We start from the raw sequence: 15,972 nt of genomic DNA on the forward strand, positions 1-15,972 counted from the left end.
TTCAGCTCCTCCACCATTGGTGTTGCAGAACGTCGGTTGCAGGGAGCCATACGCAAGGCGCAGGCGTGGGCCCTAGCCCATGGGTTTCAGTTTTCTCCTGCGAAGACTTGTGTTATGCACTTTTGTCGGCGTCGCACTGTCCATCCCCACCCTGAGCTCTATCTTCAGGATGCTAAGCTCAGGGTTGTTGACACTTACCGTTTTCTGGGATTGCTGTTCGATGCCCGACTTACTTGGCTTCCACATATTCGTGAGCTCAAGCGTCAGTGCTGGCAGCATCTGAATGCCCTCCGCTGCCTCAGCAACACAACTTGGGGTGCAGACCGTAACACGCTGCTGCAGCTCTACAAAGCCCTTGTGCAGTCCCAACTGGATTATGGGAGTGTGGCGTATGGCTCAGCGTCGCCCTCAGCGTTGCAACTGCTGGACCCCGTTCACCACTGTGGGGTTCGACAGGCGACAGGAGCATTCCGCACCAGTCCTGTTAATAGCCTACTTGCTGAGGCTGGGGTTCCTCCGCTCCACATTCGGCGTCAACAACTCTTAGCCAACTATGCTGCCCACATCCGTTGTTCTTCCCGTCACCCTAACTACCGTCTCCTTTTCGCCGATGCGGCAGTCCATCTTCCACGCCGGCGGCCGCGATCAGGCCACGCAATTGGGATCTGTGTTCGGTCACTCCTTAGTGAACTCGAGTCTTTGCCTCTTCCATCTGCTTTTCAGGTCTGCCCACATACGCCACCTTGGTGTATCTGTCGGCCGCAGCTTCAGCTGGACCTCTCCCAATGGCAAAAGGATTCAGTTCCTCCTGCAGTCTTGCGCCGCCAATTTCTTGCTCTCCTCGCCGCATCCCGTGACTCGGAGGTTATCTATACCGATGGCTCGATGGTTGATGGCCGTGTGGGGTACGCTTACGCTCATGGGGACTATGTCGACCAGCGCTCTTTGCCGGACGGCTGCAGTGTTTACACAGCAGAGCTAACAGCTATTTTTCGTGCCCTTGAGCGTGTTCGTACCAGCACTGGCGAGTCCTTTGTCATTTGCAGTGACTCTCTCAGTAGTCTCCAGGCTCTTGACCAGTGCTACCCACGCCATCCCATTGTTGTTGCCATCCAGGAGTCCGTTCATGCTCTTGAACAACGTGGCCGTTCAGTGGTGTTCATATGGACCCCGGGACACGTTGGGATAGCGGGCAACGAACACGCCGACAAGTTAGCTAAAGAAGCCACAAGCAAACTGCCGTTGGAGATCGGACTCCCGGCAACTGATCTCCGATCGGTGTTACGCCGTCGGGTCTTTGGGATGTGGGCAGACGAATGGCGCACCCTGTCTGTACCCAACAAGCTGCGTCGTGTAAAGTAGGCCATGACCGTGTGGGGTTCCTCCATGCAGGCCTCGCGCACGGATTCTGTGGTTCTCTGTAGGCTCCGCATTGGTCACTCTTGGCTGACGCATGGTCATCTGCTGCGTCGAGAGGACCCCCCTCATTGTCGCTGTGGTGCGATTATGACAGTGGCCCATATATTGTTGGACTGTCCTCTATTAACTGCCCTCAGGCGAACTTTTAATCTCCAGGGTGCTTTATCATCTCTTTTAGGTGACAATGTCGCTATGGCAGATCGGGTTTTAAGTTTTATTCGGGCAAGAGGCTTTTATAGGTCCATTTAAAATTTTTTTTTACATCACCTACTTTTTAGCTCTCTCTTTTAATTAGTTTTGTGTTGTGATTCGACTCCTCCCTAAACATTTAGGCTGGAGGTATTAACGTGTTGCAGAGTGGCTGGCTCATCCTATTATTTTCGTGATCAGCCAGCCACAGTCCTCTGCTGTGCAGTTTTAATTCCTTCTGCCTTTGTTCTCTATATTGTTTTTGTTGCTGTGCTCTGTTTTCCGTGTTGTCTTACAATGGACTATGGGGCTTTTCTTCCCCCGGAATTTTTCTTTTAGTGCTTCGCCTGCCTGGTGGATAGTTTAACTCTGCTCTGCGTTTTTTGAACCAAGGGACCGATGACCTTTGTAGTTTGGTCCCTTTAATCTTTAACCCAACCAACCTCCTGAGAGGAAAAACCATCACCTTTGGCATATGGTTCTATTGCACTGTACTTCATCTGCAGCAGCAATCTGAGCAACAGTTAGCACCCCGGTGAGATGACGGACTATTACAAATCGGTCGTATCATGGACAGCTCCTGCGAAGAAAAACTGTCACCTTCACATATTGATCTATTGCACCGTACTGCATCTGCAACAGCAATCTCAGTAACAGTTAGCACCGCGGTGAGGTGACGGACTGTTACAAATCGGTGGTTTCAAACACAGCTCCTGCGAAGACAAACCGTCAGCTTCGGCATATAAATCTATTGCACCGTACTGCATCTGCAACAGCAATCTGAGTATTAGTTGGCACCACAGTGAGATGGCGGACTGTTACAAATCGGTCGTTTCAAGGACAGCTCTTCCGAAGAAAAACTGTCACCTTCGGTATAATGATGTATTGCACCGTACTGCATCTGCAACAGCAATCTGAGTAACAGTTGGCACCACAGTGAGATGGCGGACTGCTACAAATCGGTCGTTTCAAGAACAGCTCCTGAGAGGAAAAACAATCGCCTTCGGCATATGGTTCTATAGCACCGTACTGCATCTGCAGCAGCAATCTGAGCAACAGTTAGCACCACAGTGAGATGGCGGAATGTTACATATCGGTCCTCTCAAGGAAAACTCCTAAGCGGAGAAACCGTCACCTTCGGCATATTGATCTATTGCACCGTACTGCATCTGCAACAGCAATCTGAGCAACAGTTAGCACCACAGTGAGATGGCGGACTGTTACAAATCGGTCGTTTCAAGGACAGCTCCTGCGAAGAAAACTGTCACCTTCGGCATAATGATGTATTGCACCGTACTGCATCTGCAACAGCAATCTGAGTAACAGTTGCCGCCACAATGAGACTGTGGACTGTTACAAATTGGTCGTTTCATTGACAGCTCCTGAGAGGAAAGACGATGGTTTTGGGTGTACCGTTCTATTGCACCATACTGCATCTGCAGCAGCAGTCTGAGTAACAGTTAACGCACCGGTGAGACGACGGACTGTTACTAATCGGTCGTTTCAAGGACAGCTCCTGAGAGGAAAAACCATCACCTTCGGCATATGGTTCTATTGCACCGTACTGCTTCTGCAGCCGCAATCTGAGCAACAGTTAGCATCCCGGTGAGATGACGGACTGTTACAAATCGGTCGTTTCAAGGACAGCTCCTGAGAGGAAAAACCATCACCTTTGGCATATGGTTCTATAGCACCGTACTGCATCTGCAGCAGCAATCTGAGCAACAGTTAGCACCCCGGTGAGATGACGGACTGTTACAAATCGGTCGTTTCAAGGACAGCTCCTGAGAGGAAAAACCATCACTTTCGGCATATGGTTCTATTGCAGCGTACTGCATCTGCAGCCGCAATCTGAGCAACAGTTAGCACCCCGGTGAGATGACGGACTGTTACACATCGGTCGTTTCAAGGACCACTCCTACGAAGGAAAACCATCACCTTCGGCATATGGTTCTATTGCACCGTACTGCATCTGCAGCAGCAATCTGAGCAACAGTTAGCACCCCGGTGAGATGATGATCTGTTACATATCAGTCTTTTCAAGGACTGCTACAGCGAAGAAAACCCGTCACCTTCGGCATATTCATCTATTGCACCGTACTGCATCTGCAACAGCAATCTGAGTATTAGTTGGCACCACAGTGAGATGGTGGACTGTTACAAATCGGTCGTTTCAAGGACAGCTCCTACGAAGAAAAACCATCACCTTAGGCATATGGTTCTATTGCACCATACTGCATCTACAGAAGCAAACTGAGCAACAGTTAATATCCCGGTGAGATGACAGACTGTTACAAATCGGTCGTTTCAAGGACAGCTCCTGCAATGAAAAACCGTCACCTTCGGCATATTGATCTATTGCACCGTACTGCATCTGCAACAGCAATCTGAGTAACAGTTGGCACCACAGTGAGATGGCGGACTGTTACAAATCGGTCGTTTGAAGGTCAGCACCTGAGAGGAAAATCCATCACCTTTGGCATATGGTTCTATTGCACCGTACTGCATCTGCAGCAGCAATCTGAGCAACAGTGAGCACCCCAGTGAGATGACGGACTGTTACATATCAGTCGTTTCAAGGACAGCTCCTGCGAAGAAAAACTGTCACCTTCGCCATATTGATCTATTGCACTGTACTGCATCTGCAACAGCAATCTGAGTAACTGTTGGCACCACAGTGAGATGGCAGACTGTTACAAATCTGTCGTTTCAAGGACAGCTAATGAGAGGAAAAACCATGACCTTCGGCATATGGTTCTATTGCACCGTACTGCATCTGCAGCAGCAATCTGAGCAACAGTTAGCACCCCGGTGAGATGACGGACTGTTACATATCGGTCGTTTCAAGGACAGTTACTGCGAAGAAAAACCGTCACCTTCGGCATATTGATATATTGCACCGTACTGCATCTGCAACAGCAATCTGAGTAACAGTTGGCACCACAGTGAGACGGCGGACTGTGACAAATCGGTCGTTTCAAGGACAGCTCCTGAGAGGAAACACCATCACCTTCGGCATATGCTTCCATAGCACCGTACTGCATCTGCAGCAGTAAACTGAGCAACAGTTAGCACCCCGGTGAGATGACGGACTGTTACAAATCGGTCGTTTCAAGGACAGCTCCTGCGAAGAAAAACCGTCACCGTCGGTATATTGATCCATTGCACCATACTGCATCTGCAACAGCAATCTGAGTAACATTTGCCACCACAGTGAGATGGCGGACTGTTACAAATCGGTCGTTTCAAGGACAGCTCCTGAGAGGAAAATCCTTCACCTTCGGCATATGGTTCTATTGCACCATACTGCATCTGCAGCAGCAATCTGAGCAACAGTTAGCACCCCGGTGAGATGACGGACTGTTACAAATCGGTCGTTTCAAGGACAGCTCCCCCCCTGCGGGTTCGGGGGTAAGAATAGGTCCGCGGTATTCCTGCCTGTCGTAAGAGGCCACTAAAAGGGGTCTCAAACGTTTTGGCCTTAATGTGATGGTCCCCATTAGGGTTTGACCTCCATTTTTCCAAATTCCACAGAAGTACGAGCCTTTTGGGGACGGACACCTTACGTGGGGCACCATCAGTCCTCTGCGCCTTACGACCTTGGCACTCTTGATCGTCTTGGCGTCGTACCTGCACCCTCCATCCCTCATTTTGGGCATAGACACCTGATGTATTGTGTAAGTACCGCCCTTAGTGCGTCACCACCAGCACCCACGATCACTATGGACTACCCATGGCACCCAAAATCCAGCACGGTAGCCAGCCCGTTGTGGTGGGGTCGTCATGTACCCTCTAGGTTGTAGCCCCCCGACAACACAGGGATCATACTGCTGATGCCTGAGCTGACACCTCCCCACGTGAGCCAAGGAGTAGATGCTCGTCTCTCTGGGGCATCGGGACTCCCAGCAATGGCCATCCTGTCAGGTGGCCTTTGCTGTGGCTGGGTGGCGCCCGTGGGGAGAGCCCTGGTCGGAGTGGGTGGCATGGGGGTGGATGCCCCGCAATGAAGCGGGTGAAATCTCAATCTGGTGGTCGTCCGACCGCCAATGTCTCTAAGCGTGGTAAGGTGGAATTTAACGCTGTGACATATAACCCGAAGTCGTTCCCTTCCCTAGCCACACCATGGGAGGAACATAGGGCTGCAGACAGACAGGAGCCGTATTCGCCACGATACCTTGTATGCAGCAGAACTGATGGGGATTCGTTTTTGGGGACTAAGCCTCTTTCCTTTGTGCACAATCTCGAAGATAAGTTTGGGAAAGTGGCGCCTCGTTCCAAAATGAGGAGCGGGGCCATTTTGATACAATCAGCTTTATCTGCGCAGTCCCAGGCATTACTCGCCTGTGAGAAGCTCGGTGACATCCCCATTACTGTCACTCCCCATAAGTCCTTAAATTTGGTCCAGGGGATTATTTTTCATAAAGATCTTCTGCTACAGTCTGATGACGAACTACTTGAGAACCTGGCACGACGAGGTGTACGCTTTGTCCGTCGTGTCTTTAGGGGGCCGAAGGATAATAGGGTCGCTACCGGTGCTTTAATCCTGGCCTTTGAGGGCGACTGCTTGCCTGAGAAAGTCAAGGTCATGATAGACCGGTGCGATGTCAAGCCCTATGTCCCGCTCCCTATGCGATGCTTCCAGTGCTGGAAATTCGGACACATGTCCTCCAGGTGCACTTCCAGCCCCACGTGTCGTGATTGTGGACGACCTCCACATCCTAATGCTCCATGTGCTCCGCCTCCCACCTGCGTTAACTGTGGGGAGCATCGTTCTCCCTGCTCACCAGACTGTGCAGTCTATCAACGAGAGCGGAAGATACAAGAAATTACGACCTTGGACCGTTTAAGCTACCGAGAGGCAAAGAAGAAATTAGAATGACTCACCCCTACACCTCTGTTGAGGAGTTATGCTACCGTCACACTGCCGCCTCCAGCTCCTGCACAGACTACCTTCTCTGTTGGCCCACAGAGAAATCAAGTAACGTCTGCCCCACCACTGGGACAGGCCGCTCTCTCTTCCACTGTTGCCAAAACACCGAGTTTGGGAGCAGTGCGCCCCAAGCAACCGGGGACGTTAGTCCCCAACTCTCAGCCGGAGCGGCGACAGCCCTCTCCGGCTCCTCAGCCGGAGAAGTGACAGCTTTCTCCGGCTGCTCAGCTGGAGACGCAACAGCCTCCTCCGGCCTCACTTGTTCGGAAGGGATCCCTTGGGGTAGTCCCTTCCACGGACTTCCCCAGTGCCTCACAAGACACTAGCCAGTGGCTGAAGAAGCCACCAGCTGCTGGTCGAAGAGCTTCACGCTCTTCTTCTGTTCCTGATAATGCGTCAGGAAAGCCCTCCCAGCATGCCATCCCTCCTCCCAAAGACAAGAGAGAGAAGAGGAAGCTCTCCAAGAAGGATAAGGACCCAGTGGTTCCCGCACCAACGCTCCCTGTCAGCTCAGCCTCTGAGGACGAGGTCGAGCTCTTTGCGTCCCCTGATGACCTTGATCTCGCCGGCTCCTCAGAAACGATGGCCGTAGTGACGTCCGTCGCTCGGTCGGTGGCAGCATGTGACCCTGCCAAGTAATTTTCCTTTTCAGTGCCTGAATGCCCCTACCGGACACGCTTTGTACAATCCTCCAGTGGAATTGTGGCGGTTATTTTAGCCATCTCCCTGAGCTACGGCAGCTTCTAAGCCTGACACCTGCTTTCTGCATTGCCCTCCAGGAAACCTGGTTCCCGGCAATGTGGACCCCTGTCCTTCGTGGATACAGGGGCTATTACTGCAACCGTAGCACTTACAATTGTGTGTCAGGTGGAGCCTGCGTGTATGTCCTTACCTCTGTATATAGTGCTCCTGTGCCCCTTCAAACATCATTGGAAGCTGTGGCTGTCCGTGTAAGGACTACCCAGGACATAACCGTCTGCAGTGTCTATCTCCCTCCAGGTGGTACAGTCTCCCTGACCGAATTGGCTGCACTTGTCGCCCAACTCCCCACGCCTTTTCTTCTCCTGGGGGATTTTAACGCCCACAATCCCCTGTGGGGTGGAACGAAGGTTACTGGCCGAGGCAGGGAGGTCGAGAATCTCATCTCCCAACTCGACCTCTGCCTCTTAAACACTGGCGCTGCCACACATTTCAGTGTGGGGCATGGCACGTTCTCGGCCATAGATCTGTCGTTGTGCAGCCCAGGGCTTGTACCATCGGTCCACTGGAGAGTCCACGAGGACTTGTGTGGTAGTGACCATTTTCCGATCTTCCTTTCACTACCACAGCGTCGCTCCCTTGCGCGCTCGCCTAGATGGGCATTTAGCAAGGCAAACTGGGACACGTTCTCCTCTGCTGCCACTGTTGACTCTCTCCCCCATGGTACCATCGATGTGGCGGTTGAGACACTGACTGCAGCGATTGTTTCCGCTGCGGAACGTACCATTCCTCGTTCGTTAGGGTGCCCACGGCGAAAGTCGGTGCCTTGGTGGTCTGCAGAGGTCGCTGACGCCATTAAAGACCGTCGGCGGGCTCTTCAGCGACATAAGCGGCACCCGTCTTTGGAGAACCTCATTTTATTCAAACGTCTCCGTGCTCAGGTACGGAGGCTTATCAAACGGCGGAAACAGGAGTGTTGGGAGAGGTACGTTTCCAACATTGGTTCCCGTACTTCCCCCTCCTAGGTGTGGCTGAAGATTCGGCGCATCTTTGGATTGCAGTTCTCTACAGGTGTCCCAGGGCTTACCATCAACGGGGCAGTATCCACCGATGCCGATGCAATCGCCGAGCATTTCGCACAGCACTATGTTCGGGCCTCTGCGTCGGGGCATTACCCGCCTGCGTTTCGCGCACTCAAACGCCGGGAGGAAGGCAAACGGCTTTCTTTCGCTTCTCGCCACCCTGAGGCGTATAACGCCCCATTTAGTTTGTGGGAACTCCAGAGCGCCCTGGCACAGTGCCCCGATACAGCCTCTGGGCCAGATGGCGTCCACAATCAGATGCTCAAACACCTGTCCCCGGACTGTCAGCGATGTGTTCTTGCCGTCTTCAACCGCCTATGGGGTGATGGTGTCTTTCCGTCGCAGTGGCGAGAAAGTACCATCATTCCGGTGCTGAAGCCTGGTAAGGACCCGCTTACTGTGGATAGTAATCGGCCCATCAACTTAACAAATACTCTGTGCAAGCTGCTGGAACGCATGGTGAGTCGACGGTTGTGTTGGCTGCTCGAGTCTCGGGGTCTTCTGGCTCCATGCCAGAGCGGCTTCCGTCAGGGCCGTTCCACCGCCGATACTTTGGTCTTCCTTGAGTCTGCAATCCGCACTGCTTTTTCCAGGCGCCAACACCTCGTCTCCGTCTTTTTCGACCTCTCCAGAGCATATGACACGACGTGGCGGCACCATATTCTTGCCACGTTGCACGGGTGGGGTCTACGGGGCTCTCTCCCCATTTTTATTCAGAATTTTTTATCTGTTCGGACATTCCGCGTTTTAATTGGCTCATCCCATAGTTCACTTCATATCCAGGAGAACTGTGTTCCACAGGGCTCTGTATTGAGCGTGCCCCTTTTCCTTGTGGCCATTAATGGCCTTGCAGCAGCAGTAGGGTCGTCTGTCTCACCCACGATATATGCTGACGATTTCTGTATCTTTTTCAGCTCCTCCACCATTGGTGTTGAAGAATGTCGGTTGCAGGGAGCCATACGCAAGGCGCAGGCGTGGGCCCAACCCATGGGTTTCAGTTTTCTCCTGAAAAGACTTGTGTTATGCACTTTTGTCGGCGTCGCACTGTCCATCCCCACCCTGAGCTCTATCTTCAGGATGCTAAGCTCAGGGTTGTTGACACTTACCGTTTTCTGGGATTGCTTTTCGATGCCCGGCTTACTTGGCTTCCACATATTCGTGAGCTCTAGCGTCAGTGCTGGCAGCATCTGAATGCCCTCCGCTGCCTCAGCAACACAACTTGGGGTGCAGACCGTAACACGCTGCTGCAGCTCTACAAAGCCCTTGTGCAGTCCCAACTGGATTATGGGAGTGTGGCGTATGGCTCAGCGTCGCCCTCAGCGTTGCAACTGCTGGACCCCGTTCACCACTGTGGGGTTCGACAGGCGACAGGAGCATTCCGCACCAGTCCTGTTAATAGCCTACTTGCTGAGGCTGGGGTTCCTCCGCTCCACATTCGGCGTCAACAACTCTTAGCCAACTATGCTGCCCACATCCGTTGTTCTTCCCGTCACCCTAACTACCGTCTCCTTTTCGCCGATGCGGCAGTCCATCTTCCACGCCGGCGGCCGCGATCAGGCCACGCAATTGGGATCTGTGTTCGGTCACTCCTTAGTGAACTCGAGTCTTTGCCTCTTCCATCTGCTTTTCAGGTCCGCCCACATACACCACCTTGGTGTATCTGTCGGCCGCAGCTTCAGCTGGACCTCTCCCAATGGCAAAAGGATTCAGTTCCTCCTGCAGTCTTGCGCCGCCAATTTCTTGCTCTCCTCGCCGCATCCCGTGACTCGGAGGTTATCTATACCGATGGCTCGATGGTTGATGGCCGTGTGGGGTACGCTTACGCTCATGGGGACTATGTCGACCAGCGCTCTTTGCCGGACGGCTGCAGTGTTTACACAGCAGAGCTAACAGCTATTTTTCGTGCCCTTGAGCGTGTTCGTACCAGCACTGGCGAGTCCTTTGTCATTTGCAGTGACTCTCTCAGTAGTCTCCAGGCTCTTGACCAGTGCTACCCACGCCATCCCATTGTTGTTGCCATCCAGGAGTCCGTTCATGCTCTTGAACAACGTGGCCGTTCAGTGGTGTTCATATGGACCCCGGGACACGTTGGGATAGCGGGCAACGAACACGCCGACAAGTTAGCTAAAGAAGCCACCCGCAAACTGCCGTTGGAGATCGGACTCCCGGCAACTGATCTCCGATCGGTGTTACGCCGTCGGGTCTTTGGGATGTGGGCAGACGAATGGCGCACCCTGTCTGTACCCAACAAGCTGTGGCGTGTAAAGGAGGCCACGACCGTGTGGGGTTCCTCCATGCAGGCCTCGCGCAGGGATTCTGTGGTTCTCTGTAGGCTCCGCATTGGTCACTCTTGGCTGACGCATGGTCATCTGCTGCGTCGAGAGGACCCCCCTTATTGTCGCTGTGGTGCGATTATGACAGTGGCCCATATATTGTTGGACTGTCCTCTTTTAACCGCCTCAGGCGAACTTTTAATCTCCAGGGTGCTTTATCATCTCTTTTAGGTGACAATGTCGCTATGGCAGATCGGGTTTTAAGTTTTATTCGCGCAAGAGGCTTTTATAGGTCCATTTAAATTTTTTTTTTTAACATCACCCTCTTTTGAGCTCTCTCTTTTAATTAGTTTTGTGTTGTGATTCGACTCCGCCCTAAACTTTTAGGCTGGAGGTATTAACGTGTTGCAGAGTGGCTGGCTCATCCTATTATTTTCGTGATCAGCCAGCCACAGTCCTCTGCTGTGCAGTTTTAATTCCTTCTGCCTTTGTTCTCTATATTGTTTTTGTTGCTGTGCTCTGTTTTCCGTGTTGTCTTACAATGGAATATGGGGCTTTTCTTCCACCGGAATTTTTCGTTTAGTGCTTCGCCTGCCTGGTGGATAGTTTAACTCTGCTCTGTGTTTTTATGAAACAAGGGACCGATGACCTTTGTAGTTTGGTCCCTTTAATCTTTAACCCAACCAACCTCCTGAGAGGAAAAACCATCACCTTCGGCATATGGTTCTATTGCACTGTACTTCATCTGCAGCAGCAATCTGCGCAACAGTTACCACCCCGGTGAGATGACGGACTATTACAAATCGGTCGTTTCATGGACAGCTCCTGCGAAGAAATACCGTCACCTTCGGCATATTGATCTATTGCACCGTACTGCATCTGCAACAGCAATCTGAGTAACAGTTGGCACCACAGTGAGATGGCGGACTGTTACAAATCGGTCGTTTGAAGGACAGCTCCTGAGAGGAGAGACAATCGCCTTCGGCATATGGTTCTATAGCACCGTACTGCATCTGCAGCAGCAATCTGAGCAACAGTTAGCACCACAGTGAGATGGCGGAATGTTACATATCGGTCCCCTCAAGGACAGCTCCTGCGAAGAAAAACATTCACTTACGGCATATTGATCTATTGCACCGTACTGCATCTGCAACAGCAATCTGAGCAACAGTTAGCACCACAGTGAGATGGCGGACTGTTACAAATCGGTCGTTTCAAGGACAGCTCCTGCGAAGAAAAACTGTCACCTTCTGCATAATGATGTATTGCACCGTTCTGCATCTGCAACAGCAATCTGAGTAACAGTTGCCGCCACAATGAGACTGTGGACTGTTACAAATTGGTCGTTTCAAGGACAGCTCCTGAGAGGAAAGACGATGGTTTTGGGCGTACCGTTCTATTGCACCGTACTGCAGCTGCAGCAGCAATCTGAGTAGCAGTTAGCGCACCGGTCAGACGTTGGACTGTTACAAATCGGTCGTTTCACGGACAGCTCCTGCGAAGAAAAACCGTCACCTTCGGCATATTGATATAATGCACCGTACTGCATCTGCAACAGCAATCTGAGTAACAGTTGGCACCACAGTGAGACGGCGGACTGTTACAAATCGGTGGTTTCAAGGACAGCTCCTGAGAGGAAAAATCATCACCTTCGGCATATGGTTCTATTGCACCTTACTGCTTCTGCAGCCGCAATCTGAGCAACAGGTAGCACCCCGGTGAGATGACGGGCTGTTACAAATCGGTCGTTTCAAGGACAGCTCCTGAGAGGAAAAACCATCACCTTCGGCATATGGTTCTATTGCACCGTACTGCAACTGCAGCCGCAATATGAGCAACAGTTAGCACCCCGGTGAGATGACGAACTGTTACAAATAGGTAGTTTCAAGGACAGATCCTGAGATAAAAAACCATCACCTTCGGCATATGGTTCTATAGAACCGTACTGCATCTGCAGCAGCAGTCTGAGCAACAGTTAGCACCCCGGTGAGATGACGGACTGTTACAAATCGGTCGTTTCAAGGACAGCTCCTTGAGGATAAACCATCACCTACGGCATATGGTTATATTGCAACGTACTGCATCTGCAGCCGCAATCTGAGCAACAGTTAGCACCCCGGTGAGATGACGGACTGTTACAAATCGGTCGTTTCAAGGACAGCTCCTACAACGGAAAACCATCACCTTCGGCATATGGTTCTATTGCACCATACTGCATCTGCAGCAGCAATCTGAGCAACAGTTAGCACCCCGGTGAGATTATGATCTGTTAAATATCAGTCTTTTCAAGGACTGCTACTGCGAAGAAAACCCTTCACCTTCGGCATATTCATCTATTGCACCGTACTGCATTTGCAACAGCAATCTGAGTAACAGTTGGCACCACAGTGAGATGGTGGACTGTTACAAATCGGTCGTTTCAAGGACAGCTCCTACGAAGAAAAACCATCACCTTCGGCATATGGTTCTATTGCACCGTACTGCATCTACAGAAGCAAACTGAGCAACAGTTAATATCCCGGTGACATGACAGACTGTTACAAATCGATCGTTTCAAGGACAACTCCTGCAATGAAAAACCGTCACCTTCGGCATATTGATCTATTGCACTGTACTGCATGTGCAACAGCAATCTGAGTAACAGTTGGCACCACAGTGAGATGGCGGACTGTTACAAATCGGTCGTTTCAAGGTCAGCACCTGAGAGGAAAAACCATCACCTTCGGCATATGGTTCTATTGCACCGTACTGCATCTGCAGCAGCAATCTGAGCAACAGTTAGCACCCCGGTGAGATGACGGACTGTTACATATTGGTCGTTTCAACGACAGCTCCTGCAAAGAAAAACCGTCACCTTCGACCTATTGATCTATTGCACCGTACTGCATCTGCAACAGCAATCTGTGTAACAGTTGGCACCACAGTGTGATGGCGGAGTGTTACAAATCTGTCGTTTCAAGGACAACTAATGAGAGGAAAAACCATGACCTTCGGCATATGGTTCTATTGCACCATACTGCATCTGCAGGAGCAATCTGAGCAGCAGTTAGCACCCCGGTGAGATGACGGACTGTTACATATTGGTCGTTTCAAGGACAGCTACTGCGAAGAAAAACCGTCACCTTCGGCATATTGATATATTGCACCATACTGCATCTGCAACGGCAATCTGAGTAACAGTTGGCACCACAGTGAGACGGCGGACTGTTACAAATCGGTCGTTTCAAGGACAGCTCCTGAGAGGAAAAACCTTCACCTTCGGCATATGGTTCTATTGCACCATACTGCATCTGCAGCAGCAATCTGAGCAACAGTTAGCACCCCGGTGAGATGACGGACTGTTACATATTGGTCGTTTCAACGACAGCTCCTGCAAAGAAAAACCGTCACCTTCGACCTATTGATCTATTGCACCGTACTGCATCTGCAACAGCAATCTGTGTAACAGTTGGCACCACAGTGTGATGGCGGAGTGTTACAAATCTGTCGTTTCAAGGACAGCTAATGAGAGGAAAAACCATGACCTTGGGCATATGGTTCTATTGCACCGTACTGCATCTGCAGGAGCAATCTGAGCAACAGTTAGCACCCCGGTGAGATGACGGACTGTTACATATTGGTCGTTTCAAGGACAGCTACTGCGAAGAAAAACCGTCACCTTCGGCATATTGATATATTGCACCGTACTGCATCTGCAACGGCAATCTGAGTAACAGTTGGCACCACAGTGAGACGGCGGACTGTTACAAATCGGTCGTTTCAAGGACAGCTCCTGAGAGGAAAAACCTTCACCTTCGGCATATGGTTCTATTGCACCATACTGCATCTGCAGCAGCAATCTGAGCAACAGTTAGCACCCCGGTGAGATGACGGACTGTTACATATTGGTCGTTTCAAGGACAGCTCCTGCAAAGAAAAACCGTCATCTTCGACCTATTGATCTATTGCACCGTACGGCATCTGCAACAGCAATCTGTGTAACAGTTGGCACCACAGTGTGATGGCGGAGTGTTACAAATCTGTCGTTTCAAGGACAGCTAATGAGAGGAAAAACCATGACCTTCGGCATATGGTTCTATTGCACCGTACTGCATCTGCAGGAGCAATCTGAGCAACAGTTAGCACCCCGGTGAGATGACGGACTGTTACATATTGGTCGTTTCAAGGACAGCTACTGCGAAGAAAAACCGTCACCTTCGGCATATTGATATATTGCACCGTACTGCATCTGCAACGGCAATCTGAGTAACAGTTGGCACCACAGTGAGACGGCGGACTGTTACAAATCGGTCGTTTCAAGGACAGCTCCTGAGAGGAAAAACCTTCACCTTCGGCATACGGTTCTATTGCACCATACTGCATCTGCAGCAGGAATCTGAGCAACAGTTAGCACCCCTTTGAGATGACGGACTGTTACATATTGGTCGTTTCAACGACAGCTCCTGCAAAGAAAAACCGTCACCTTCGATCTATTGATCTATTGCACCGTACTGCATCTGCAACAGCAATCTGTGTAACAGTTGGCACCACATTGTGATGGCGGAGTGTTACAAATCTGTCGTTTCAAGGACAGCTCCCCCCCTGCGGGTTCGGGGGTAAGAATAGGTCCGCAGTATTCCAGCCTGTCGTAAGAGGCCACTAAAAGGGGTCTCAAACGTTTTGGCCTTAATGTGATGGTCCCCATTAGGGTTTGACCTCCATTTTTCCAAATTCCACAGAAGTACGAGCCTTTTAGGGACGGACACCTTACGTGGGGCACCATCAGTCCTCTGTGCCCTACGACCTTGGCACTCTTGATCGTCTTGGCGTCGTACCTGCACCCTCCATCCCTCATTTTGGGCATAGACACCTGATGTATTGTGTAAGTACCGCCCTTAGTGCGTCACCACCAGCACCCACGATCACTATGGACTACCCATGGCACCCAAAATCCAGCACGGTAGCCAGCCCGTTGTGGTGGGGTCGTCATGTACCCTCTAGGTTGTAGCCCCCTGACAACACAGGGATCATACTGCTGATGCCTGAGCTGACACCTCCCCACGTGAGCCAAGGAGTAGATGCTCGTCTCTCTGGGGCATCGGGACTCCCAGCAACGGCCATCCTGTCAGGTGGCCTTTGCTGTGGCTGGGTGGCGCCCGTGGGGAGAGCCCCTGATCGGAGTGGGTGGCATCGGGGTGGATGCCCCGCAATGAAGCGGGTGAAATCTCAATCTGGTGGTCGTCCGACCGCCAATGTCTCTAAGCGTGGTAAGGTGGAATTTAACGCTGTGACATATAACCCGAAGTCGTTCCCTTCCCTAGCCACACCGTGGGAGGAACATAGGGCTGCAGACAGACAGGAGCCGTATTCGCCACGATACCTTGTATGCAGCAGAACTGAT

The sequence above is a fragment of the Schistocerca americana genome, chromosome 8, assembly GCF_021461395.2.
Source record: "Schistocerca americana isolate TAMUIC-IGC-003095 chromosome 8, iqSchAmer2.1, whole genome shotgun sequence".
NCBI classification, from domain to species: domain Eukaryota; kingdom Metazoa; phylum Arthropoda; class Insecta; order Orthoptera; family Acrididae; genus Schistocerca; species Schistocerca americana.